This window comes from Sarcophilus harrisii, chromosome 2 (assembly GCF_902635505.1).
Source record: "Sarcophilus harrisii chromosome 2, mSarHar1.11, whole genome shotgun sequence".
NCBI lineage: Eukaryota > Metazoa > Chordata > Mammalia > Dasyuromorphia > Dasyuridae > Sarcophilus > Sarcophilus harrisii.
This window is the reverse complement of record NC_045427.1, coordinates 660,170,271-660,195,372: the sequence shown is the minus strand read 5'-3', so window position 1 is coordinate 660,195,372 and position 25,102 is coordinate 660,170,271. Positions and strand designations below refer to the sequence as shown.

Genomic DNA, 25,102 nt, shown 5'->3' with positions numbered 1-25,102 from the left:
ATGGAGCACGTGCTCAGTCATTCTCCCTGCTTTCTGCTCTTCTCTGAACCCCATTTGGACTTTTCAAAATGTCTTTGTAAACAAAAATAAATTCAAATAAACAAATAGAAAATAAAATCTGATCTGAAATCACAGGCTCCAACTACACAGTCCCCGCACCATTCCCTTCATTCGTACATCACCACAATTGTGGCCCATTCCTCATTGTCTCCCAGCCCCAGCCTCCAGGGGAGTGACAAAGCAGGTCCTGAGTTCCAGGCAGCCTGACACCACAAAGCTCTCTCCCTGTGCCTTCTCAGCAAGGAGGGTCTGGATGGACTGTGCAGGCCTACCCTGCCTCTTGGAAAGCCATCCCCTGGGGTAGTTTTCTTCCTGTGGGGAGTGGGGGGGGGCTGCAGTGCCTCTCTTCTTCCAGCACAGCACAAAGAGCCAGAAGAAACCACGGGGGACATTGGGTGCAACCCCCCTGACTTTACAGATGAGGCCCTGGGAGTTTAGTGCTCACCTCAAATCACACAGGCAATAAATGACCGCGTGGAATGGGAGGGGCTTATCTTTGAGGGATCCGTAAGGGACAGAGGCCAGATTTGGGTCCAGCTCTGCCCCTGCCTCCTTCCACTCCTTCAGGCACTAGCATACTCTCCCCTTTCATACATTACTAAGGAGAGGAAAGTCAGTAGGCTGGCAGCACAGACCATGGAGCCCTGTGGGCAGCCGCCATACTCTGAGCCTTCCCTTTAGAAGCCGTTCCTGAATTCTCCAGCTTGTCTTGTTAAAGCTGCTTCATTAGCTATTGATGATGAAGCCCATGGAGGGAGCCTGCAAAATGAGCCTGACGGCCCCAGGAAGGCTGCTGAGCTTCATCTGCCATTGGTGGGGCCTCCATGTTTGGAGAACAAAGGCATGAGGAGCTGCTGGCAAAGGTTTAAAAACCAGCTCAACATGCTCGCTCTCTCTCTCTCTCTCTCTCTCTCTCTCTCTCTCTCTCTCTTTCTCTCTCTCTCTCTTTCTCTCTCTCTCTTTCTCTCTCTGTCTCTCCTTTCTCTCTCTCTCTCTTTCTTTCTCTCTCTCTGTCTCTCTCTATCTTTCTCTCTTTCTTTGTCTATCTGTCTCTGTCTGTCTGTCTGTCTCTCTCTATCTCACACACACATACACACACATACACACACACACACACACACATGCACACACAACACTTTTCAATTAAACTGGCAATATATCCTTCTCCCTCCCTTGCTTACATCTAGATAATCCATAAAATAACCGCTCGAGCCTCCGCTGGTAAGATTTCTGCAATGTTAACAATCGGCTGGTGGGGCCAAACTAGCCTGGGCACCCCCAGCACAAGGGCTAATAGGTAATTAAGCTGCCTAAGCGCTCATCAATTATGGAGGAGAATGTGCACAGTAATTGATTCTAATTTGTGCTCAGGCTTGGTAAAGAACTTTATCTATGCCTCGGATGCTGAGAGGAGCTTGACAGCAATGACTTTGGGATGCAAAGCCACGGTGAGCTCAGGCCAATTAACAAAAATAATGCAGAATGGGGAAATGAGCCTAGGACTGGGCACTGGAAGGGAAACTGAGGCTCAGAGAGGGAAGGGACTTTGTCATCTATCAAGGGTATGAATGACTAGGAAAGGGGATGAACTGCCATGGGTGAGAACAAGGGAGAACAAAAAGAGAGCCATTGGCTGCTCCAGCCTCCAGAAGAGAGCATCCAGCAAAGGAGAACAGAAAGGGCCAATAGCTGCTCCAGTCTCTATGAGAGTACCCGGAAAGAGAGAACAGAAAGAACCAATGGGCTGCTCCAGCCTCTATAAGATAGAACCCAACAAGGGAGAATAAAAAGAATCAATGGGCTGCTCCAGCCTCCAGAAGAGAGCACCCAGCAAGGGAGAAGAGAAAGGACCAATAGCTGCTCCAGTCTCTATGAGAGCACTGAAAAAGTGAGAACAGAAAGAACCAATGGGCTGCTTCAGTCTCCCTAAAAGAGGACACAGAAGACCTCAGTCAGCTGGCTGGTTTCTCCATGAACAACGTACAAGTGGACAAGGTGGCACTGGCTGAAGAGGATGAACAGATGGAGGACTTTAAACCTTGCTCGAGCCTCAGGGATGCCGAGTTAACAACTACAGCACCTGATAGGAATGAAGCTGGCCAGTCACACCTGATCCTGCAAAGACTGGCGGCACAGAGGGAGCCACTTTGATGTGGAGCCCCTGCAGGCTCGCCAGTCAGCCAGGCAGCCGAGCTCCTGCCACAGCAGCTGCTGAGTGCCCCTGCCACCTGACTGGCACCGCTCAGCGGCCCCCAGGCACAAGTAGCCAGGATCCTCAAGGTACCAAAAGCTCCTGTCCCTTTCAGAAAGATGCACCCGTAGGTAGAAGAAGCTCCAATTCATCCCCAGCCCTGACCCCAAGGCAGAGAGAAAGATTTTTATCCTTTGTCAAGAGGATCCCAGGGAGCATCAAAAAAAAGGGGGAGGGAAGAGGAGGGCTTTTCGTCCTCCTCCCTGTGGGACATCCTCCCCTCTGCTGGTCCCTCTTCAGAGTCCTGTGCTAGGAGCAGAAGAGGAAGGCGTTATTCTAGACATCTGCAGTTAGTCAGCAGCCAGCTGAAATACTTCTGAAGGGAAGAGGATTCTTCTGTTGTTGTCGCTGCCGTTGAAAGAAGAGCTTCTATGAGACTTCCTTCCTCTACCAACCTCCCTTTGTAGTTATTTATTTTTTCATCCATTCATTCAAGCAATGTTAGGAAAGGCTCTAGAAATGCTTACTGAGCACAGGACCTCTGGGTATGTTAGATACGAATATCAGAAATTGGGATGGCCCTTCCCTGAGGAAGCTCATATTCTTAGAGGCTAAGATAAGAGCTCATCGGGGGTTCTGGAGAACCCCAGCCTGGGTTCTGGAGCAGGGGACACATCAGACTTGCTTGGCCCTTGTTCTTGAGCGCTTACAAACCTAGATGGGATGCTAATTAGAATAAAAAAAGCACAGCACTTCTGACACAGAGGAGGCTGTCCAGGTACCAACAGGCTAAGACTTTCACCAGGTCCTGTCCACAGATAGTACATGGATATGCTACAGTGTCCGGCATTCTGTGAGACAAGCTGGGAGGCAGGCACTCAGGGCCCCCAGGGCAGCAAGTGGCCCGGGTCCTTTGTGTCTTCCTTCTAGAATCTCTGCCCCTGGGGCTGCAAAGCTTGGGAGGCCAGGGTCAGCCTCCCTAATTTCAGGTTCATGTCAGTAGAAACTTCCCTTCAGGGAGATCTGAGCTCCAGATGGCTGGGGGAATGGCTGCCACAGGAGGCGGCGGGTTCCCCTTCACTGGAACACAAGCAAAGCTACATAAGGACTAGTTACCTGTGTGTGTTACAGGAGAGATGCCTTACAGGTTGTGAGCCAGACAAGATGAGGCGTTCAGGTGCCTCCTCTCCCTTTGATTTTGCAAGACACGTTTAGGGAAAAAGTGGAGAGAGGCCAAAAGCCATGTTCGCACCTGTCCCAGGTGAGAGGAGCATAAGAGGTGGTGGGAAAGGGTGAAAGGTGTGAGACACACTGAAGAGCCAGTCTGCCAGTCAGTCCTCTCCTTCCCTAGGCCCATAATTCCATCTCCTTCTGTGGGACAGAGACCTGTCATCTAACTACGTCATTACTGCTCACCATGCCGTCCTTCTGCTCCCTCTCCTTACCCTGGGGATCTGCCCTCTCCAAGTCTTTCTTTTTCTTTCCATACCTGGATACAATGGAAAGGTCTGGGTTTGAATCCTGTCTTTGACACTTAACAGCGGCCAACAATTCATTTGACCTTTCTGACCCCAGCTACCATGTTCATCTATAAAATGGGGATAATGGTCGGAAATGAGGATGGCACTTCATTACCTACCACTCATGGATGTAATAGGGAAAGTACTTTTGTCTTCTGATTAGAATTGATCCTTCAGTCTTAAGTAGAGTAATCAAAAAGGGGGGAAGCTTCTTTGGCCACTTAATGCAACATTGGATAAAAAGACAAATTTAATAAAAGAAGAAGAAGCACTTGCTTGGAAGGATTAAGATCATCTTTCATAAAGAAAGCTCAAAGACAGGCACTTCTCACTCCTACATCTTCGGCCCTTCTGAGTGATGCTGAGTCTGGGGAGACCATGAAACCTTTTTGAAGAATCAAGGTTTTCCCCAAGGAAGGAGTGAGAAAGTTGATCATCCCTCGCCCATGGAGACATGGGCAAGGTTTCTATGACACTGGGTCAATTTAAGGGATCAGAGTTAGATCAGAAGTTAAATGGTGAAAAATTTTTGCAATAAAAATCCCTGAAGATCTTTTCCATTTTGTTTCTATTGCCCTCTATAGAGGGTCACAGTCAGTGGGGAAACTCTGGGTGAGGTATAAGACCCTTCAGCCCAGAGGGAACCTGCTGACAATGTCTGGTTCAGCTCCCCACCTCCCCTAAGGGCTCTCCACCTTCCTGAGAAGTCACAACCCGTGTTGAGATTGAAGCAGAATGATACAAGCTGGAAAAGTAATACCACATGGCAAACTACATACAATAGCAAGTTGTTTATGTGGTTCCACCTGTGCAGTATATCCTTAGCACATGCCCAGCTTTTTTGTTACTTAAGGATATGAGAGTATAAAAGGGAAAAGTCCTTGGAATAAATGGACTCCATTTTCCCACCATCCTCGGGAGTCTCGCCTCATCACTTCTCCCACTAGGAAAGTATATTTTAACCACCCTGGCATGGGAGCTCCAGAAGGCATGGTACATTTTGTCACCCCAACTTGGGGGCTCTAGAAAGCAGGATATTTTAATCATCCCAGTGTGGGGGCTCTAGAAAGCAAAACACTACAGCCTTCCTTCTAGTTTTATCATTAAATTCCTTCAGATTGGCTTTATTTAGTTGGGTCTCTTTTCAAGTGTTTATTTTTATTGTTTTTCCCTCTCGACTACCCTTTGTTGTGTCACAAAGTGGTGATGCTCATAAGTTTTCACCATCCTTCTCTGTTGTATAACAAAATTAGTTTATATTCTTAACAGCGTTTCCTCTGGCTGTCATTTCCATTTGGCAGGTAAGCCAACTGCTGACTAAAGCATGCAGGTTGCTAAGTATAAAAAGGGTTATTTGAGAAGGGTCAGAACACAATAGGGGGATAAATACCTACATTCCTCCATAAGGAAGTGGAAGATTACTAAGCATATGTGGAGAAGGCTAAACAGCATCTAGGCACTTCCTGAGAAATAACATAAAAGTCCTTACAGTCTCAAAGGCTGTCCACTGAAATCCTAAACCACTAAAGGGGATTAAAAAGGTGTGGGAGAAGAAAGCAGTAGCTGGAGATCCCCAAATCACCACTACTCTCTTCTACAACACTGCCTCAGTTCCCCAAGAAAAAATCTCCAGGGCCAAATGGATTTACAAGTGAATTCTATCAAATGTTTAAAGAACAATTAATTCCAATATTATGTCAACTATTTAGAAAAATGGGTAAAGAAGAAATCCTGCTATATTCCTTCTATGACACAAATATAGTACTGATACCTAAATCAGGAAGAGCCAAAACAGAGAAAGAAAATTATAGACCAATCTCCCTAATGAATATTGATACAAAAATTTTAAATAAAATATTTGCAAAGATATGACAACTTATCAGCAGCATAATACACTATGACAAGGTAGGATTTAAACCAGGAATGTAGGGCTGGTTCGATATTAGGAAAGCCATTGCCATAATTAACCACATCAATAAAAAAAAATCAACAGAAATCATGTGATAATTTCAATAGATTCTGAAAAAGCTTTTGACAAAAACCAGCATCCATTCCTATTAAAAATAATAGAGAGCATAGGGAAAAATGGAATTTTCCTTAAAATAATAAGCAGTATTTATCTAAAACCATCAGCAAGCATTATTTGTAATGGAGATAATTTGGATCCATTTCCAAGAACATCAAGGGTGAAACAAGGATCCCCATTATCACCACTATTATTCAATACTGCACTAAAAATCTTGGCTTCACCAACAAGAAAAGAAAAAGAAATTAGGAATTAAGAATAGGCAATGAGGAGATAAAACTCTCACTGTGCAAACAATTTGATGATAGATAATCTTAGAGAAACATCCAAAAACCTACTTGAAACAATGAACAGCTTTAGCAAAGTTGCAGGATATAAAATAAACTCCCATAAATCATCAGCTTTTCTATATATTACTGACAAAACCCTTCAGAAGAGATAGAAAGAGAAATCCATTTAAAATAACAGCGTAAAATAAAATATTTTTTGGTCTACCTGCCAAGACAAACCCAGGAACTAGATGAACACAATCACAAAACACTTCTCACACAAATAAAATCATATCTAAATACCTAGAAAAATATCAGTTGCTCATGGGTAGGCCAAGCTAATATAATAAAAATGACAATTCTACCTAACTTGGTCTATTTATTCAGTGTCATACCAATAAAGTTGCCAAAAAAAAATTTCATCGAGCTAGAAAAAATAATAACAAAATTCATCTGGAAAAATAAAAGGGCAAAAATATCAAGGGGATTTATGAAAAAAATTATTAAGAATGGTGACCTAATAGTACCAGACGTAAAATCTATTATAAAGCAGCAGTCATCAAAACCATTTGGTATTGGCTAAGAAATAGAGTGATGGATCAATGGAATAAATTAAATACACATGACACAATAATCAATTACTATAGTATTTTAACATTTAATATAAACATCAAACTTCTGGGATAGCAGCTCATTATTTCACAAAAATTGTTGGGAAAACTAGAAAAAATGTGTGAGAAACTTGACATACACTTTTATCTCACATCCCATACCCAAATAAGGTCAAAATGGGTACATGATTTGGAGATAACAGGTGATTCCATAAACAAATTAGGAGAGCAGGAGACAGTTACCGTTAGAATCCTTACAAAATGTTAAGTCATCAGAGTTGATAGAAACAACAGTTTACCTATCAGATCTTTGTAGAAGGGAAGAATTTATGACCAAAGAAGAACTAGAGAACATCATGAAATATAAAATGGACAACTTTGATCACATTAAATTAAAACGATTTTGCACAAACAAAACCAATGCAAACAAAATAAAAAGGGAAGTCCAAAACTGGGGAAAATTTTTTTACAGCCAGTGTTTCTGATAAAAGTCTCATTTCCAAAATAAAGAACTATGTCAAATTTATAAAAAATGTAAGTCATTCCCCAAATGATAAATAGCCAAAAGATATGAACAGGCAATTTTCAGATAAAGAAATTTACATGAATTGATGCTGATTGAAAAAAGCAGAACCAGGAATACTTTGTATACAATAACAGCAAGAATGTGCAATGACTAACCACAAAAGCCTTGGTTCTTCTCAGAGGTTCAGTGATCCCAAGCTGTCCCAATAGACTTCGGACAGAAAATGTCGTCTGTATCCAGAGATAAAACTAAAGAGACTGAATGTAAACCAAAACATGTTATGTCCACTTTTTCTTCTTTTTTTGTTTTTCTTTTCCTCTTGTGGTTTTTCCACTTTTGTTCTGATTTTTCTCTCCCAACGCATTTCATTAAAAAAAAATTAAAAATTTAATGTACATTATAACCAGAAAAAAAAAACAATTCAAACAAACAAACAAAACCACTGCCTCAGTGTGTCTGCTTAGGCCTGTTGGCTGTAATGTAGGGAGGAAAGGGACTGGATTCAGAAGCACTTTAGATGTTGCCACAAACTCTGCTCTGCTCCATGTTTTCTTAACTTCTCCTCAGCCCTGGGGAGGGCAGGGGGGAAGAGGAAGGAAAATTCAACCCAAAGCTGGGTTTAACTAAGGGTTTGAATTTGGCTGTTGATGGTCCTATGGCAATAGCCATTACAATGTTGTTGGCCTTCTGATGGAGCCAGTTGTTCTCATTATTTAGGGGGAGCTATGAGAGAATTTGGTAGCAGTAAGACCTGAATTAAAGTCTTATTTTTCTAGCTGTATGTTATGTAAAAATAGGGAACCAGTGGAGCTTCTTGAGCAAAGAAGAACATGGTCCATGTGATACTTTAGGAAACTCATTTTGATATCTGTATGGAGGTTGGCCAAGAGACTGGAGACAGGCTGGCCAATTAGGAAGCTATTGTAGTTTTCCAGACAAGAGGTTATAAGAGCCTACATTAGTTTCCTCCTTTGTAATTTGAGGGAATTTGGGTTGGATGATCTCTAAGGTCCATTCCAATTCAAAAAGTCTTGTGGTCCTACACACCTCTCACATTGGCTAAAATGACAGGAAAAGATAATGATGGATGTTGGAGGGGATGTGGGAAAACTGGGACACTGATACGTTGTTGGTGGAGTTGTGAATGGATCCAACCATTCTGGAAAGTGATTTGGAACTATGTTCGAAAAGTTATCAAACTGCGCATGCCCTTTGACCCAGCAATGTTTCTACTGAGCTTATACCTCAAAGAGATCTTAAAGGAGGGAAAGGGACCCACGTGTGCAAAAAAGTTTGTAGCAGCCCTTTTCCTAGTGGCAAGGAACTGAAAACTGAGTGGATGCCCATCAGTTGGAGAATGGCTGAATAAGTGATGGTATATGGATGCTATGGAATATTATTGTTCTATAAGAAATGATCAGCAGGTGAAATGAGCAGAACCAGGAGATCATTGTACATGGCAATAAAGACTATACAATGATCAATTCTGATAAACATGGCTCTCTTCAACAATGAGATGATTCAAACCAGTTCCAATTGTTCAGTGATGAAGGCAGCCATCTGCACTTAAAATGAGGACCATGGGAGCTGAGTGTGGTTCACAACATAGCATTCTCACTCTTTTTGTTGTTTGCTTGCACTTTGTTTTGTTTCTCCTTTTTTCTTGTTCAGCACAATAATTGTACAAATATGTAAGCATATTAGATTTAACATATATTTCTACCATGTTTAACATATATTGGACAATTTGCCATCTAGGGGAGGCCATGGGGGAAGGGGGGAAATTGGAACACAAGGTTTTGCTAATGTTGAAGAATTGTCCACACATATATTTTTTTAAAAAATAAAAAGCTTTAATTTAAAAAATTAAAAGAAAAAAAAGATAAACGCTAAAAAAGTCTTGTGGTCTTTCTACCAGGTATATTTGGCTGCAAGTCCTCAGCTGCCAGTCCTATCTCTGAGTGTCTGAGCTTCCTGGCTCACAATCCAAAACCAAAATTAATTAGGAAAGGCACTTTCTGAATGTTTCCAAGTGATGTCGATATTCTGCTGTCCTGGTGGAGAACCTTCCACTGAAGGAGACTAGAGTATTTTGTGTCTGCTGACAAATACTGCACGCTGACAAAATACTTTAATGGTAACTAGCAGATCTTCCAAAAGGAAGAAAGGAGATTCCAGGGCTCCTGAGCCCCTTGATGATCAAGTATTCATTACTCTGGCCTTACTTACTTTTGCATTAATATTTCAACCTTAGCATGGCTGCTCAGTCTCTTTTCCCCCCAGATTCTCAAGCTGCACCTCCATTCACCACTCCCACTTTCTATGAAGAAGGCATTTGTTGACACTTGTCAACCCTTGCAAACCCAGGAGTCCCCAGCCATTCCCCCTGCCCCTTCTGGCCTCTTCTGGGCTGTGGAAACTTGTGCACTGCTCTGGGAACTTGGGACAACCCAGACTGGTCCCTCTCTGCCCCCTTGGGTCCTAGACTTCTACCTAGAACCACAAGAGCCTATGCAACTTGCCAGTGGTCTCCCAGCCAAGCAGTGTCAGAGGAAGGACTTTAGTCCAGGCCTTGCTGCCACCGAATCGATCCCCTCACAGCTCCCCCTAAACAATGAGAGTAACTGGTTCCATCAGGAAGGCCACGTTCCAACATTGCAATGGTCACTGCCATAGGAGCCTCAACAGCCAGACTCGACCCCTGAGTTAAACCCAGCTTTGGGCTGAGTTTTCCAGCCCCCAGAGCTAAGGAACAGCTAAGAAAACATGCAGCAGAACAGAGCCTGTGACAAATAAGTGCGCTCCAAAGGGATTCTGTGTGACCATCCTCAGAGGACTGCTATAAATAGCTCTGCTCTCTCAGGAGAAGATGCTCCTGAACTGAAGCTCCATTGTCTCTAATGGTGAGAGCTCTCCCGGAATGGAAGGCGCTGCCTCCCAGAGGAGGGTCTCCCCCTGAATGGAAAGCTTCCCATTGACTTCAGACGACCCTGGTGGACATGTTGGTGGGACAATCCCAGTGGCCTCTGAGACCCACCTCTGGTTTTCTGTAGGACTCTGTGGAACCCCGAGAAACTGTAGTCTCAAGGGAAAAAAACCAGTTTGTTCAAGATCATCTAGTAAGTCTGGCAAATATCCAAAGTGGGATTTCACTCTGTCAATCTGGGATTTGCAGGAGCCTGGGGCATCACCCCCTCTTAAGAGGTAGGTCACAGACTCTAGGACCTCACACCAAGCTGGGAGGAGGAGGAAGCAGACTCCCTGACTCTCACTGTCATGTCCAGAACTTCTCAGTGCCTCCATCTACCACCCAACAACCTCCCCTTCTCAGATGGTCCCTCCATTTATTTTTATCACATGGTCACAGAGATCCTTGCCAATCAGGGACGAGCCCCCAGATCATTTTCCCTCCTTTCCAAAAGGGCCCATAGTTTCCCTCACTTTCTCAAACCCGACCTGATATTTGAAAACTTCAACATGCATGTCTACATTCCCTCAATTATCCTGGGCCTCCTGGTTTACCTGCTCCTCTATACTGCATGATCTATACTTTCATTCAGCCTCGGCTACACACAGGGATCTTCCCCCTTGCTTTCACTATCACTCCCCAGTGTACCACCACCGTGATTTTGAACACTGACTCTCTACTCAGCCTCCTATCTTCCACTTTCCCTCTGCCTCATACCTCCGAAGCCTGCTTCTCACCTCTTTCCTTCTCACTTCCCATCTCTCCTCTGCCTTACTCATCCTAAGCTGATTCTTCTCTTCACTGTAACTTTTAGTCTCTTCATCCTTCTCTATTACAGTCTGTCTTCCCTGTTCTGGTCTCACTTTCCGTCCCTTCCTAAACTTGCTCTGAAAACTTCCAACTCTGTGTCACCTTGTGACATCCACTTTGGGTTATCCTATTTTGAATGATATTCAATACTGCCAGAAAAAGTCATACAGCAACAAATGAATCAATGAGTGAGTAAATAAATGAAAAAAGACATTTATTAAGCACTTACTATGTGCTTTACATTCTATCTCAGAGGAATGGGTGGCCTTCCTTATTTTCAAAACTAATTCCTTTTTTGTGTCCCTGGTTCTATCTCTATCTTCACCAGGTTCTCAACCTTCAATCATCCTCTTTCTAGCATTCTGACACTTTTAATCTCTCACTATTAATTTGATGCTATCCTCCATCTACCTACCATCTTTTTAAAAATCCTTTACCTGATATGAATATTATGGAATATTATTGTTCTGTAAGAAATGACCAACAGGATGATTTCAGAAAGGCCTGGAGAGACTTACACGAACTGATGCTGAGGGAAACGAGCAGGGCCAAGAGATCATTCTATACTTCAACAACAATACTATATGATGACCAATTCTGATGGGCCTGGCCATCCTCAGCAATGAGATCAACCAAATCATTTCCAATGGAGCAGTAATGAACTGAACCAGCTACGCCCAGAGAAAGAACTCTGGGTGATGACTAAAAACCATTACATTGAATTCCCAATCCCTATATTTTTGCCCGCCTGCATTTTCGATTTCCTTCACAGGCTAATTGTACAACATTTCAGAGTCCGATTCTTTTTGTACAGCAAAATAACTGTTTGGACATGTAGACTTCTATTGTATTTAACTTATACTTTAACATATCTAACATGTATTGGTCAACCTGCCATCTGGGGGAGCGGGTGGGGGGAAGGAGGGGAAAAATTGGAACAAAAGATTGGCAATTGTTAATGCTGAAAAATTACCCATGCATATAACTTGTAAATAAAAAGCTATTTTAAAAAAATTCTTTTCCTGGCTCTACAATTCCCTAAAAAGACCATATAACATTCTCATTTTCATAGGCAAAGTTACTTTTGAAAAAGCCATCTACACACATTGCTTTCACTTCCTAACTTCCCACGTTCTTTTTATCCCCATGCAATTTGGCTTTTAACCCAACAAATAAAGCTGAATTTTCTCCAAGACTACCAGTGATCTCCTAGCCAATGAAGCCAGAAGTCTTATCCTCCTTGACCTTTTTGCACACATTTGACCCACTCAATTCTCTTGGATACTCCATTTCCATCGACTTCTTTTTGATCTCCCCCTGCCTGTCTATGAATTCTTTGATCTGAGTTTTAGGCATATCAATTTTCTAACTATTTTGGAGAATGTACTAGAGATGAACAAAACCAGTCATGGAGACCGATTAGAAGACATGGACAAAAGATTTGACAAAACTTGGAAATCAATTATCTATCGGAAGCGAGGAATAGTGTAGAATGAATGACAGTGAGAGTTGGGGAGCTGGATAATAAGGAGGGTGATATCCTTTGCAGAAAAAGGGAAATCTGAAATTGGTACATTTAGGGAGAAAGCATGATGAGTTCAGTTTTAAACATGTTGAATTTTAGATGCCTATAGGACAAGCAGGTAGTGATAGCAAATAACTGCTTTCAAGACCAGGGGGATACAAAGTTCAGAATTATTGTGATAGAGGTGTGATCATTGAATCCATGATCAACGCCTGATCATGAGATCAAGAGAGAAAGGAAATAGTGCATTTCTCATGCCTAGTCTATTTCAATCGTCCCTAACTCATGTCTGAGCCACACTCCTTTACTCTGTCAATAAATTACACTGGCTCCTTATCACCAATATGACCAAATATAAAATCCTTTATTTAACTTTTAAAGCCCTTTACAACATGGCTACTTTTTACCTTTTCAGTCCTCTTATACTTTACTTTCACCCCTCTACAATCCAGAAACACTGACCTTTTTGTTCTTCACACAAGACATCCCATTCCTCCTAACTAAATCAATGCAGCTAAAATTAGAAGAAAAGGAGGGAAGTGGGAAAAACTTTGCAGTAAATTTCTCTAATAAAGATCTAATTTCTTGAATACGTATAGAAAATATGAATAATTTCCCAACTGATAAATAACCAAGGGATATGAAAAGACAGTTTTTAGATAAAGAAATCAACTTTATCAATAGTCATGAAAAAAAATACACTAAATCCACTAACAATTAGAGAAATGCAAAATTAAAAAAAAACACTGCCTCATAACCATCACATTGACCAAGATGACAAAATAAAGGAACATGACAAATGCTACAGAGAATATGGAAAAACAGGTAAATTAATGTAAGGTTGGTAGAGTTGTGACCTGGTTCAACCACTCTAGAAAACAATTTGGAACTGTGCCGCAAAAGATATTACATGCATATAATCTTTGATTTAGTGATATTGCTATTGGGTCCAACCCAAAAGAGATCAAGATGGAGAACAAATACTCATATATGCAAAAATATTTATAACAGCTCTTCCTGTGGTAGCAAAGAATTAGAAATCGAGGCCCATCAATTGGGGAAGTGGCAGAACAAGTTGTGGTATATGATTGTAAAGGAATACTATTATGCTATAAGAAAGGATGTTGGGGAAATAAGCAGAACTAGGAGAACAATTTAGTCTGTTACAGCAACTTTGTCAGAAAAGCAGCTCTGAAAGACTTAGTAACTGTGATCAACACGATGTCCCACCACAGTCCCCAAAACTAAAGAACACGCCACCCATTTCCAGAGAGAAAGAGATGATGGGCTCAGAGGGAAGACTGGAGTCATTTCTTTTTCTTTCTTTTTCTTTTTTTCAAATTTCAGAATATGGCTAATGAGGACATTTGTTTTCTGTGACTTCATATTTATACGGGTTTTCTATTTCTTGCCTCCTCAATGGATGGGAGAAGAGAGAGAATTTGGAACTGAATCTAAAGAAAAATTAAATTATTAAAAAAAAAAAGAACCATTGCACCTCCCAACTCTGGTTTTTCATTGGCAGTCTCTGACCCCTGGAATTCTCTCCATCCTCAGTTCCTTTCCTTGCCCTCACTAGCTTTCTTCAAGCCCCAAGCCAGATCCCGCCTTCTCCAAGAAACCCTTCCCAGTCCTCCTTTATCAAAGTGCCCGAGTTATGTTAAGTATCTCCAATGTATTATTCTGTATATATATCTTCTTTGTACAGAGTTGTTGGGGATAATAACAGCACCTACCTCTGGTTGTGGTGATGACTAATTGAGAAAATAATTGTAAAGTGCTTAGTATAGTGCCTGACACATAGTAAATGTTCTAGAAATGGTACCTATTATTATTATTAGCTCATTCCATTCCCCTTCCTTTTGCAGGCCGAGAACAAATAGCCACCTCCTGCCCACAAAAGTCTGAGCCAGCTCACATTTCCAAATTGCTGAAACACTCATTCATCATCAGTGGGTGGGACATGGCTCCACAGGCAATAAGGCCATAAGATGTCATCGACCATTTTAGTAACGTGACCAGATGGGGAAGTCACCTCACGTCCCTGTGACTCATTGGGCTGACTGGACTGCTACACTGCCACCCTCCAGGAAATGGCCGCTTGATTACATTGATTGATTACATTGGCTCCTTCTCACCAATATGACCAAATATAAAATCCCTTATTTATTTATAGAGACGTTGTAGAACATTCATGCTCAAGTCAGATGACCTGAATCATCCCATCCTTTGCTGATTCCCTCGGCCGCCCCTTCCAACTCTACGGAGCACGCGTGCCCCCTTCCAGGACATGAGAGTTTAAAATAAACCTCCTCCCCCAGCCACCTGTGATAAAGGTTTAAGACGCTAGAAGCCTGTAATTTTGGATTGTCAAGGAAGTTCTAACACCAAGGAAGACTCAAAACAAATGGACGATGCAAACATAAGAACAATGAAGGCCTACGTGTGCCATAGGATTGCAGACACCAGGGAGTCGAAGCTAAAATGCTGGTAAATATGAGGCTTTGCTTGTGAAGCTGGACAAAATGCGCCCCTCTAAGGGGCCGCGGGGTTCAGCTGCCGAGTCAAGTCCTTGGATGCTGGGTGCTCAGGGAGAAGGCGGGGCCAGCAGTGGGGATGCTCCCACCAGTGGCAGGTCTCTGCTGTTCCCGTCCTTATGTTCCCTCACATGCCTCGCCCAGTTACTTCCTTCCCTCCATCCACAGGTCCATAGCCCCCAGTGCCTCCAGCACCCCCAGGGTCCCCCTTCAGGTCCCCTCCCTGCCCAGTTACTGTCCGGAGGGGGCCAGGTGCAGAATCTCCTCTCTGCTCCTGCCAAGTCTCCTTCTGAAGCCGTTCTCAATGGCCCAGGTTCTTGGGGGAGACTCTCCGGGCGGGCCGGCCTCTCCCCAGGGAGCCCAATAAATCCTGTGCCTGACTTCCTTTCAGTGAATTCCTGCCTCTCATTCTCAGCCTCTCATTTAAAGTCAGAACCCAGGGGTGGGTGACCTGGTTATGGACCTGACAGGGCAGAACTCCGCCCAAGGGGGACACCCAAGGAAGAGAAAGCCCTTATGCAAAGGGGGGGTCCCCCAGACACATCTGCTAGCCAGGGACAGGCCCATTCATGCAGAATGTAGGGTCTGCAAAGCTTCTCCAGCCCCCTGTGAAAAGGGTAAGGCCGGGATCACTCTGCCCATGCCACAAATGAGGAAGCTGCGGGAAAGGGGGGCTGGGCATCGAGAGTTCCCTGTTCTTCCCCTGGGGTCCTTTCTGTCACACCCTGTGGACTCTTCAGTCCCCCTCAGCCGGAGCAAATAAACTGCGGGGCCGGTGTGCCAGCCCACGGAGGCTTTTAACAGGCTTTTGTTCCCTTTGAGAAGCGGGTGAGCTTCTGGTCGGTGACGTCTCTCTCGTATTTTCTGAGAACAGCTGACATTTCTATGGCCAAGCCCTGGCCACCACCACAACCTCTCAGGAGGGGCAGGCACTGTTAGTGCCATTTTACAGATGGGAAAAATGAGGTTCAGAGAAGTTAAGGAGCTCAGAACCCCACAGCGAGGAGTGTTGGAGACAAGTCAACTCAGTTTTCTGCTGTTCTACATTAGCATCTATGTGTTCCTAGGATCATACTCATTCTTTTGACTCTGCTTAACTGACAGGGAGAAAACCCATCTTTTCAGGAATTCTGGGTACAGCAGCCTCTCCAGTCTAAAGTTCCCATTGCTATTTTATCCTTTTGGACTCTTCCGGTTTCTTTCATGGATTTCTAGGTTTTGGGGTTTGATCTGGGCCATTCAATCTGGCTTGACATTCAAAGTCTTCCACAGCCCAGCTACAATTTATCTTTCGAGTCTTATTTCCCAACTCCGTCCTCAGTTCAACGAGTCAGATAGGACAAAGGCGTACATCGGCTCCACTCCCACTAAGGAACATCCTCCCTCAGTTCTACCCCAACCCCGGCCTGCCATGTCATGTATATTATTATTTTTTTTTATTGTGAAAGGTTTTTTAATTTATTAAAGTTTTTTATTTACAAAACCTATGCCTGGGTAATTTTTCAACACTGACCCTTGCAAAACCTTCTGTTCCAACTTTTCCCTCCTTCCCCCCACCCCCTCCCCCAGATGACAAGTGGTCCCATACATGTTAAATAGGTTAAAGTATATGTTAAATCCAATATATGTACACGTATTACTACTCAAGTCCAGCTCGGGTGTCCCTTCATCCACCGAGTCTGCCGTAAGCCCTCCTCTGAAAAGCCTTTCTCTGACTCCCTCTTTCACTGTCACATTTAGACACGATCACTTTCTAGCATGTATGTTGTTATTTATGTGCACAGCTTGTTACCTGGCCCAAAGGTCAGCTCCCTGAGAGTGGAATTATGGGGGCTTTAGCAGGGGAGCCCCCGCGTCAAACCCACAGATCCACACAGAGCAGGACTTTGTAAAGTTTGTGGGGCTGAAGTGAATCTGACTTCAGCAGTTGATGCTGTATTGTCAATGAGACACTGGGCAAGAGAATTAGCTTCTCTGGGCTTTGGCTGAGCCTGTGTGGCCCAGCTCTAATTAACGGGGTTGGACTTGATGACCTCCGAGGTCCTCCTCGCTCAGTCACTGATGTGAGGATTCACGTCCCGCCCTAAGCTTTATGGAGGAAATCCCTCAGGAAGTGTGGACCCTGCTTCCAGCCCAGTGTGACCGCTCCCGCATGTAGACATGAGGACATGTGGGTCCTCACTCAGCAGGAGGGAATTGAGGCTCAGAGACAGTCTGGGTCCCACAGCTGGCTAGAGGTAGAGGCCGTACTTGTGCCAACCTTCCTGACTCAAAGCCCAATGCACTTTCAATTGCCCTGCCCCACTCCCAAATCACCTTGCAGAGTAAGGATGCTGAGTCCCGTTCCCTGAACCTCTCTCCTTCCCACAGACCAATACACGGAGTCCCTCCTGATTCCAGGGAGCCCATAAAGTTCTCCAGGCAACAGCAGGTGGCCCACTCTATGGGCCCACGCCCTGAACCCTGCCGAGGTGCCAAGCAGAGAGCCTGGCTGGCACAGCTCAATGTCCACGTCCAGCCCAAGCAGCAAAATCTCCACCAGAGGATTGTCCTCCTGGTCAGAGACTCGTGAGCACGGAGCTTGGGAACCTGACACCCCCTGAAGTTCTGGGCCTTTCCTGGTCAGTGGATCCTTGGACCCTTGGACCCGTGTCAGAAAACCCCTTCCCAATCTGCTTCAGAGTAGAGTCTCAAGTTCCCTCCTCATGTTCCTGCCTTCCAGCTCTCAGAAGCCCAGCATTCTGGTGGAGGAAACAAAACCGCTGTGGTTAAGGGGTCCGAGCTGGGAAGGACCTCTGGGATCACTTGTACCATCAGAGATGTTCACCTCCAATTGCACTGAAGAGTCTAACCTGGGAAGGACTTCTGGGATCACTTGTACCATCAGAGATGCTCACCTCCAATTGCACTGAAGGGTCTAACCTGGGAAGGACCTCTGGGATCACTTGTCCCATCAGTAATGCTCACCTCCAATTGCACTGAAGAGTCTAACCTGGAAAGGACCTCTGGGATCACTTGTATCATCAGCAATGCTCACCTCCAATTGCACTGAAGGGTCTAACCTGGGAAGGACCTTTGAAATCATCTTGTACAAACCAGGGACACTCATTTCCAACTCCCCTGAGGAAGCTGGGGCTCTCAGCCAGGATTTCCTCTTTTACCCCATCCCTCAACTGTGACCCTTCGGCATTGTTCCCCATTCTTTCCCTCTTTGCTCCAGTCCTGATGAAAGTGTGCTCCTCATCCTTAAAAATACCGACTTCTGTTCTTGTGGCCATGATTCCAGCTCCTCCTCCAGCCCCTCAGAAAACCCTACAACTGGCTCTTTCCCTCTCCTCTCCAGGCCCTCCTCAGCTACTAGAAAGCTCCCTCCTGGACCTTGCCACCCCTTCTCCTCCTGGAGTCCTGACTTTTTTCTCCCTGTCATAACCAAACCCCTAGAATAAATGGCCTGGCTACAACGGCTTCCTCTACATCCTCCCCTTCCACGGCCCCTTGCTCTCTAGCTTATCCTCGCCACTCACCTGAAACTGGCTTCTCTAGGATACTCAGTGACTGATCTCAAAGCTGCTAAATCCAAGGACGATTGTCCTCCTCCTCCTCCATACTTTAAAAGTTACTCAATGGAGAGCATGGAGCAGCCCAGTCACTGAGTCAGCAAAAGAATCACCAGGCATCTGTGGGCCCAAGGCAGCCAAGGCCGAGGGAAAGGATGGCCCATGTGTATGGAAATGTGGTTAAAAAAGGAACTACAAACAGCATTTGCCAGTCAACGGTGGTCTATGAATGGAGCGGGAGATGGTCGCCCCGTAAGAAACCAGAGAGCTAGGGAGAATTTGGGACTCGGGAGGACTCCTCTGAATCGATGCAGAGGAAAGCAAACTGAGAGAGCACAATTTACATGGGACCACGATCGTGTAAGACGATGGAGTCAGAACTTTGACCAGGACAGTGAAGGCCCAAGGAGCCTCCTACCCTTGACAGAGAAGCAGCGGATCGTGGGCCAGGGTCAGTGGAATGATTTTGTTTCGCTAAGATGTACATTTTTGTTGCAAGAATGGAGCCCTTAGAGGAGGGAAGGAGGAGGCCTTAAGGAGCCAGGAGTATGTTTGAAAAAGCAGCAGCAGCAGCAATAAAACATTTGAGAATTGTGCTAAACTTGATTAAAATCACACTGGGATGGGAAGTAGGGTTGAAGAGTGTGTACTTTGTCCTAGGATAATAGGAAGTCATCGGAGGATTTGGGGGTTTAGAAGGGGAGGGACAAACCAGTGGCTTCTCATCAAGGAACCCCACTATTTTAGAAACATGAAAAACAAATCATTTATCCTGGATCTATATGCAATATGGTGGCCCACAAAGATCACACACACCATATAGCAAAGGTTAAGAGCTCAAAGCCAGTCAGTGGAGGTTGAGAGCGCAGAATTCCTCAGTAGAACGGACCCACAATATCCTTGCTCATATGCACTAGGTTCCACCAAGACACTGGTTTAAATTACTCTCTCACAGCTAAAAAGGGGCCAGATCAGACCAAATGTTGCATTCTGTTGCACAACATGTTTGTTCTCTGACGGGAGGGTAGATCCCTTGAGGTATGGAAGGGCTTTGGATATAAGATGCTGATTGGTCAGAGCCGGCTGTGCCCCAGGGCACATGAGCCTCCTCTGCTGCTGGGAACAGACTGATAGACAGTGCAATCTGTAAGTCCTTGTGAGGGGAATGGCTGTGAAAGCTACAGGGGCTTTGTTTTTAGGACAGTTTCCATATGCCCTCTGATGAAAAGCTGCGCTCTTAGAATCCCTGCAGGCCAGTGGGAAAGGTAAACACAGTCTAGAGCAGTATTTGAGAATCTATAGTATAACAATCTCCAAGTATGTGACCTAAACATAGAATCACAGCATGGAACCATAGATGGACGCCCACACATGCATGAACAGGACGAGGCGCCTTTTACGGTACTGATCTTACTTTAGGGGAATCATAAAAATAAATAAAAGAACAGTTAGGAAATTTCATGAAGTTTAAAACCTGTTGCTAAAAAAAAATCAATACAGATAAAACAAGGTAAGCTGTCACTTGGGGGAAAATCTTTATCTAATAAAAGTTTGATATCCTTTTTTTGGTAGAAAAAAAAGACCAAGAGCCATTCCCTAACTCATTAATGGTCAAAGGATGTGAAGAAATGATTTTAAGGAGACCTACTGTGAGTGTTTAACAATTGTTTGTTATGTGCATTTCCCATGACCCAAAGACAATTCCAAAGATGGCAAAAGATAGAAAAAGTTCACGTTGGAGTTACTTGATGAAACAGGCTACCCTCCCACTCTACCCCTCATCTCCATAGAGAGGTGATGAACTCAAAGCATAGGAATTCATTTTACTTTAATGAACATTTGTAATAGGGTTTATTGTTCTTGTCTTCTCGGTGAGAGGAAAGAAAGAAGACAAAGAAGAACAATCTTGATTTAAAAATAATGGAAGAAAAAATTTTGAAGAAACTCCCAGAAAATAAGCATACTAATATATTGTTATTAGAATTGTGAATCATGAAAATTAATTTAGAGATACATGAAAAAAATAACTAAACTGTATCCATTTGCCCTTTGACCAAATGATCCTACTATTGGACAAATACCCCAAGGAGATTAAAGACTAAAAGGTCTGGGTAATATTCATAATAGAGAGCAAAACCAAGATGGCAGAATAAAGGCAGAGACTCTCCTGAGCTTCCCAAATTTCTCTTTGAAAAACTTCAAAATAATGTCTCAAAATGAATTTTGGACAGCCACAACCGACAAAAGGACGGGGAGAAACAATTTTTCAGACCGAGACAGGTTAGAAGGTTGACAGGAAAGCTCTGTCTCACTGGGATAAGAGTAAAGCAAAGTCTAGCAAGGCTGGGCCCCAGTAAAAAGAGTAGCAGGCCTGAAGGATGGCTAAATCAGCAGCTTCTGGAGCTTTCAGTCCACAGACAGTAAAGGGGTCAAATAACTCTGGGGGCTCTAGGGGTATCTGGGGATGCTCTGGGGGCACTAGGTGCAGAATTCTTGTCCATACTCAGAGTGGGGTCACAGTCCTAGGGTGAGAAGGAGCACTAACATGGAGGGCAATGGGGCAGCAAAAATACATCTCCTTAGATCACAACACCTTGGAATAATTGAACATACAGATCTCCCAGAACTAGTTCTAAAAACAGATACACACACACACACACACACACACACACACACAAACATGAAGCTTAGGATAGTGCCCCTCTACCCCAGAAGCAGAGCCCGATTTTAACATAAAATGAAAAGTCAAGGCATAAGTTCGGAGGGGAAAAAAGCAAAAAACAAGAAAGGAATTTGATCATAGAAAGTAACTATGGTGTCAGAAAACATCAAAATAAAAACTCAGAAGAAGATAACAAAATTAAAACTGCTACATCCAAAGCCTGAAAAAAAGTGAATTGTCTCAGTTCCTCCCCAATTCCCCCCAAAACAGAATTCCTAGAAGAGCTCAAAAAGTATTTTAAAAATAAAAAAAGAGAGGAAGAGGAAAACTTAAGAAAAGAAATGAGAGCAAGAAAATTATGAAAAAGAGTCAACAGCTTGGTAAAGTAGGCAGGAGCACACACACACACACACACACACACACACACACATCTAAACAAAATAACACCTTAAAAATAGATTAGACCAAATGGTAAAAGAGGAACAAAAATTCACTGAAGATTAGATTTCTTTTTAAAAGAAAAAGTAGATATGCCCAAAAGACTATCAAACTGTGCATCCCCTTTGATCCAACAGTGTCTCTACTGGGTCCCAAAGAGATCTTAAAGGAGGGAAAGGGTCCCACATGTGCAAAAATGTTTGTGGCATCCCTGTTTGTAGTGGCCAGAAACTGGAACTGAGTGGATGCCCATCAGTTGGAGAATGTACAAATTGTGGTATATGAATGCTATGGAATATTATTGTTCTGTAAGAAACGATCAGCAGGAGGATTTCAGAAAGGCCTGGAGAGACTTACATGAACTGATGTTGAGTGAAATGAGCAGAACCAGGAAATCATTATACACAGCAACAGCAAAATTATACAATGATCAATTCTGATGGTCATGGCTCTTTTCAACAATGAGATGATTCAGGCCAATTCCAATGATCTTGTGATGAAGAGCCATCTGCACCCAGAGAGAGTAGGCACTGAGGGTGGGTCACAACATAGCATTTTCACTTCTTTTGCTGTTGTTTGCTTGCATATTATTTTCTTTCTCATTTTTCCCTCTTTGATCTGATTTTTCTTGTGCATCCTGATAATTGCATAAATATGTATACATATATTAGATTTAACAATTTTTAACATTTTTCAAACATTTTTAAACATGTTTAACATATATTGGATTATGTGGATTATGATCTTTCTTGTGCAACAAGACAACTGTATAAATATGTACACATATATTGTATTTAACATATACTTTAACATATTTAACACATATGGGACTACCTGCCATCTGGGGAGGGGATGGAGGGAAGGAGGGGAAAAGTTGGAACAGAAGTTTTTGCAAGGATCAATGTTGAAAAATTACCCATGCATATGTTTTGTATATAAAAAGCTGTAATAAAAAAATACATATATTGGATTACCTGCCATCTGGGGGGGGGGAGTGAGAGGAAGGAAAGGAAAAATTTGGAACACAACATTTTACAAGGGTCAGTGTTGAAAAATTACCCATGCATATGTTTTGAAAATAAAAAGCTTTAATTAAAAAAAAAGTGGAATTGGCCAAATGGAAAAAAGGGGGGGGGGAAACTCTCTGAAGAAATAATTGCTTAAAAATTAGAATTGGGCATGTGGAAGCTAAAGATTTTATGAGACATCAAGAATCAGGCAAACAAAATTTTAAAAATGAAAAAAATAGAAGAAAATGTGAAATACCTCATTTAAAAACTCACCCAGAAAATAGATCAAGGGGAAAATAATTTAAAAATTATTGTACTCCCTGAAAACCATGATTTAAAAAAGAGAGGCTAGATATCATCTTTCAAGAAATTATCAAGGAAAATTGCCCTGGTATCCCAGAATCAGAGAGTAAAATAGAAATGAAAAGAATCCACCAATCATTTCCTGAAAGAGATTCCAAAATGAAAACTCCCAGGAATATTATAGCCATATTCCAGAATTCCCAGGCCAAAAAGAAAATATTGTAAATGACTGGGAAAAAAACAATTCAAATATCATGAATCCCCAGTTAGTGTTACACAGGATTTAGCACTTTCTACATTAAATAATCAAAAGGCTTGGAATATCATATTCCAGAGGCCAAAGGAATTAGGATTACAACCAAGAATCATCTATCCAACAAAACTGAGCATGATCCTTCAAGGGAAAAATAGGTAATGAATGAAATAGAGGAATCCCACGCATTCCTGATCAAAAGACCAGAGCTGAATAGACAATTTGACTTTCAAATATAAGACTAATAAGCACAAAAATGCAAACAGGAAAGAGAAATAATATGGGATTCAATAAGGTTCAACTGTTTACATTCTTATATGGGAAGATGATGCTTGTAGCTCCTAAGCACTTTCTCATGATGAGGACAGTTAGAAATACACATAGTATACATATATACATACATACATATATATATATATATATATATATATATACACACATAGAAAAAGCACGTAAGTGTGAGTTGATTATGATGGGATGAGATCTAAAAAAATTAAATTGAGGGGTAAGAAAGACAGATATTTGAAGAATAGGGAAGGGAGAAGTAGATTGGGGTAAATGATCTCACATAAAAGAGACAAAAGACTTTTTACAGCAGAGAGAAGAATAAGTGGTGGAAGACAACACTTAAACCTTACTTTCATCAGAATTTCTTAAAAGTTAATAACTTAGGTGGTTATAGAAATTTATCTTATCCTACAGGAAAGTAGAAGGGGAAGGGATAGGGAGTGCAAATAGAAGAGAAGGTGGATTGGGGGAAGTAATGCATAAAATTAAAACACTTTTGAAGAGGGATATGGTGAAAGGAGAGAGAAAGGAATAAACAGAAAAGAAATAGGATGAGGGAAATAAACAGTGATTATAAAAATAATGTCTCTGATAAAGTTCTCAGTTTTCAAATATATAAAGGAGTGAGTCAAATCTCTAAAGACACAAGTTATTCTCCAATTGATAATTGGTCAAAGGATATAAGCGGTTTTCAGGTTAAGAAATCAAAACTATCTACATTATGAAAAAAATGCTCTAAATCACTACTGATCAATGTAAATTTTATCTTATTATCTGCTAATTTCATATACACTTAAGATAAATTTTTCTAGAAATTGTTGGGGGCTTCTTTTGGATTCTGGTAAATTTATTTATTTTAATACACATTGCTGTATTAATCAGGTTGGGAAAGAAAAAATCAGAGCAAAAGAGAAAAACTAGGGGAGAGATTAAAATAACAGAAAAAAAGAAGTGAACAGAGGATGTGTTGATTTACATTCAGTCTCCTTAGATCTTTTTCTGGATGTGGACGGCATTTTCTGTCCAAAGTCTATTGGGATTGCTTGGGATCACTGAACCACTGAGAAGAACCAAGTCTTGCTTAGTGGATCATTAGCCCATTCTTGCTGTTACTGTACACAACGTATTCCTGGTTCTGCTTGTTTCGTTCGGCATCAGTTTGTGTAAATATTTCCAGGATGTTCTAAAATCAGCTTGTTCATTATTTTTCACAGAACAATAATATTCCATCACCTTCATATACCACAACTTATTCAGCCATTCCCCAATTGATGTGGGTCTCTTCCCCTCCTTTAAGATCTCTTTGAGATACCGACCCAGTAGAGACACTGCTGGATCAGAGTATGCAGTTTTACAGCCCTTTGGGCATAGTTCCAGATGGCTCTCTAGAATGGTTGGATCAGTTCACAACTCCACCAACAACGTATCAGTGTCCCAGTTTTCCCACATCCTCTCCAACATTCATCATTATCTTTTCCTGTCATCTTGGCCAATCTGGGAGGTGTGAGGTGGTACCTCAGGATTGTTTTAATTTGCATGAAAAATGTA

At 42.6% G+C, this 25,102-nt stretch overlaps 1 protein-coding gene across 13 annotated transcripts in view; it reads right to left on the bottom strand.

Annotated features, from left to right (window-relative positions):
- Nucleotides 1-25,102, bottom strand: part of JAKMIP3 (Janus kinase and microtubule interacting protein 3) — a 164,511-nt gene that overhangs the window by 108,844 nt on the left and 30,565 nt on the right. The gene's annotated exons all lie outside the window — the stretch shown is intronic.